Source organism: Elephantulus edwardii, unplaced genomic scaffold (genome assembly GCF_000299155.1).
Source record: "Elephantulus edwardii isolate Elephantulus edwardi_28Jun2011 unplaced genomic scaffold, EleEdw1.0 scaffold00169, whole genome shotgun sequence".
Classification (NCBI taxonomy): domain Eukaryota; kingdom Metazoa; phylum Chordata; class Mammalia; order Macroscelidea; family Macroscelididae; genus Elephantulus; species Elephantulus edwardii.
Window position 1 is genome coordinate 4,995,143 of NW_006399919.1, and position 4,437 is coordinate 4,999,579.

Genomic DNA, 4,437 nt, shown 5'->3' on the forward strand with positions numbered 1-4,437 from the left:
TGTAGAAGATTCATAGCAAGTATATGAATGAAAGTCTTGAACACGAGAAAACTTTCATCTTTTCTCTAAGTTCATAGTTTTCAGAATTAATTTTAGAAAACACTATGTATGGGAGTGATTGTAAAAAGCACAGTGCAAATAAAAAATGTGTGAAACACAGTGTATATGAATGACACACAGTGTATACAAACCAATATAAAATAAAATAAGGTTTTTAAAAAAAATCCCCAGAAACAAAAAATAACCCACTCTAAAATTCAGAAATGGCTCTTTGAGCCCCAGCCCGAGTTTCTCTTTCAGAAGCTCTGAAATAAGGACTGAAGTTTTGTGTCTCAAATAAATCCCCAAGTGACGCTTATGGGCTAATGAAGGCACTTTGAAAACCGCTGATTCAGGACAGGTGTGGCTCTATCCAGGGCGGCTCTGAATCTACTCTTAGAAAGCCTAGATTTTTAAATTTCAATTAATACTTTGGAAATTAGGAACAGATGACTACAGAATCCCATAATGCATCTGGTTAGTTGCTCCTTTTCCCTGGAAAGAGACAGTTTACTTTGGCCCCTGGCCCTTCTTGTCCCAACTTTAAACTCCTAGCATTGATACCCTGAAGTTCCTGGATCTCAGTGTTTTGTACTGACCCACTGCTCTACCAACGAGGTCTCTTGAATGACTAGGAGCTAGAATTTGAATGCATTTCTTTCAAAAGCAAGATTGTAAACATTATGCAATTCTGCTTCTTGCTCACAGATGAAAGCCTTTCAATCAGGGGCAATCATATAAAATAATCAAACAAAATGTTTCCCCAACATCGTCTCACCTCCATTCTAGTTGCCCTTCCAACTCTACTGCCGTGCATGGACTGAAGCGCATGAGTTTGATGAGAACATAAACTCAAATGGAGCCTCAATATATCATCCAACATCTTTCAACAGAGGTAAATAAGACACTGTTAATATAGTAGTAACAATATAGGAGAAAGAATCTAACATTAAATTTTAGTTTCTTCTCATCCTTCAATGTTTTCTGTGCTGTGGTGGTCAGATGCCAGGTGACCTCCTATAATCCCTGTCTCTTGTGCAGTTCTTCTCATTTTGTGTTTTGTACTATGTCTGGTCTCTGTGACCAAATGCAGCAGAAATGATAATGTGTCACTTCTAAGATTTGGTCAAAGAAAGATTGAGTCTTCGTTTTTGGTTCCCCCATCCCTTTTCTCAAATAATTAGCTCTAGGGGTAGCCAGCTAGCTACCTTGCAGTAAGCGATCCTGTGGAGACAAGCAGATGGCAAAGAACTCAAGTTTCTCTCTAGCAGTTGCATGAAAGTTTGGTGGAAGTAGATCCACAGAAACCATGAGAAAATAAACATGTGCTGTTTTGAGCTGTTAGGTTTTAGGACAATTTGTTATGAATTTATTACAGAATACTACTGTTTTTCCATTTTCATCCCACTGAAGTGTCAAACAATCCTGAAGGGTATTTACTGCCATATTTCACTGAATATAAAATGCCATACATTTAAAAATGTTTAGTCCAAGCAACAGCAAAAAGAGTGCTAGTAAGTGTTATTCACCATTGCAAGATCACGGAAACAGCCCAAATGTCCAATTACAACTGTATGGATTGAGAAATTGTGGTTACATTCATACGATGGAATACTAAGCGGTACTCAGGACCAATAAGTTTAAAAAATACTACATATCTTGGGAGAGACTGGAGAGCATTGTGCTGAGTGAATTCATTTAGTCTCATAAGGATAAATACTGCATAATACCATTATTGTAAAAATAGAAAGATAACTAGTAAAACATATATGGGGACCTAAGGGGAGGAAGAGGTGGGAGCAGAAGGGTGAGGATGGGCCATCGCCACAGAGTTTCACAGTTTGGTTGGTGGAGGGAGGGGGTAAAGGAAATGGGAAGAATCCAGTGGACACCTGAAAAGATTGAGTAATGATGGGCAAAGTCCAATGATGATTACTTTTATAAAACACAATGCATAGAAATGATTGTATGAAACACAATATGAATGAAGAATAGTGTAAAAGAATGTATACCAACTGTTTGAGCAAACCAATATAAAATAAAATAAAACCCCCAAACCAAAACAAAATGAATCAAATAATGCTAATTAAACTATGACCTGTTTTCAGTTGTCAGAGTGAAAACAGTTGACCTGAACCCCACCCACCTTGTGCCATCATCATCATCATCTCTGACACAATTGAGCTCATTGCTGAAGTCATTGTGTCCATCATTTCAATGGGAGTCTTCCTCTCTTTCCCTGATGCTCCATTTTTCCAAACTTAACGTCCATTACCAAAGAGTAGCCTTGCCCAATCTCAGAGATGAGACAATATGTTAAACACAAGGCATTGTTATACAGCAGTGATTTCTTCTTATGCTTTAGGAAAATGAAAGATATTTTTTTATCTCATTATTCAGCTTGGCATTATCCAACCACTTCATAGAGATCTGTTGAAAAGTTTTCTTTTAAATGGTTGGGGACCTCTCCAAAATACTGAAGAACAATGGTGTCTCTCTGGAGACTAAGGTGCGTCTGATACAGGCCATGGTCTTTGCTATCACTTGTTATGCATCAAAGAACTGGACAATGGCTAGGGAGGATAGAAAGAGAATTGATGCCTTTGAGCTGTGGTGCTGGAGAAGAGTATTGAGGGTACCATGGACTGCTAAGAAAAGAAACAGATTCATCTCGGAGAGGGTTAAAACAGGCTACTCCTTGGAGACAAGGATTCTGAGGCTTTGTCTGACATATTTTGGTCATCTTGTAAGGAGAGACCGGTCCTTGGAGAAGGACATTATGCTTGGGTGAGTGGATGGCAGGCGCAGGAGGGGAAGGCCCTCTATGAGATGGATTGATTCAGTGACTTGGGTAATTGGGGTGGGTGTGTCAGAGACAGTGAGATTGGCACAGGACAGAACAGAGTTTAGGGCTGTTGTACATAGGGTCGCTGTGAATCACTATGAGTTGCAAGCAACTCGATGGCACATAACTTCAACAACAACATGGGTGTGTTGCATCAGTATGGACTCACATTGCTATTGTTGTTCTGTGCCATTGAGTCAGTCCTGACTCGGTGGCTCTATATGCTGTATGAATAGCTTGCAGCACCGCCTGATTTTATGCCATCCTCACAATGGATGCTGCTTTGAGCCCATAGCTGAAGCATCTGTGCCAATCCATTTTGTTAGGGGCTTCCTCTTTCTCACTCATACTTTCATGAGCATGACAACATTCTCCAGGGACTAGCCTCTCTTGATAATTCCCTCAAAGTCTAAGATATAGTATCTTTGCATCCTCACTTCAAAGGAGTATTCTGACGACGTTTTTTTCCATGACAGACCTTTGTGTCCACCCCCCCCCCACCTCGTGTTCTTTTGTCAGTCTGTGGTATATTCACTATTCCTTACCATCATCACAATCCAAATGCATCAATTCTCCTGTGCTCTTCAACTTTCCCATGAATATGAGAGGATTGAAATGAACATGGCTTGAGTAAAGAACACTTGAGTCTTATGACAGAAGTCCTTCAAAGCAGATTCGGCCACTGCAATAGTGTTGTGGATCTACATAAAATGAAATCTTTAACAGCCGTATTCATTTCTCTATCAGGATGTGAAGTCACTGTGCCAATCCATCTCACTGAGGATCTTCCTCTTCTTTGCTGACCCTCCATCTTTCCAAGCACAATGTCCTTTTCCAAGGAATAACCTTGCCTAACTACATGTCCAAAGTATGAAAGACAAAGCTTGTTCATCTTTGCCTCCAAGGATCACATTGTTTGTCTGCTTGTTCCTTTGACAGTCTATGGGATATTCAGTATTATTCTCCAACACTACAATTCAAAAGCGTTAATTCTTCTGTCACCCTTATTCACCCTCCAATTCTCTGATGCTATGGCAGGTGGTTGAGAAGACCATGGCCTCAGTCAGGTGCACTTTAGTGTTCATCCTGACATCATTGCTCTTCAGCATTTTGGAGAGGTCCCTGACAGCAGCAGCCTTGCTCAGTACAAGACATCTCCTGATTTCTTTACTGCTGGTACTTTTACTGCCAATTGTTGTTAAAGCTCTAAGTTCTCACTTTAGTCAAAAGAAGTTGTCTAAGTCGGCAGTGGTTTGTGCTTCCCCTTTCCTAAGCGTTGATATAGCACAAAGAGGCCCCTTGAGTGGTCTCTGCTTCTGTAAAAGGGAGTTCTGGTGGCTTAATGGTAAGGAGTTGCACTGCCAACCCAAAGGCTCATGGTTCAAATCTAATAGTTGTTATGCAAGAGAAAGATGGGCTGTCTTCTCCCATGCATTTTACTACCTCTGAAAACCCACTGTAGAGTCAGCTATGAATTGGCTCTGACTCAAAGATATACAAAAACAAAACTGAGAAAGCTGACATCAAATATCTCCTCTGAGCCAGCATTCTCA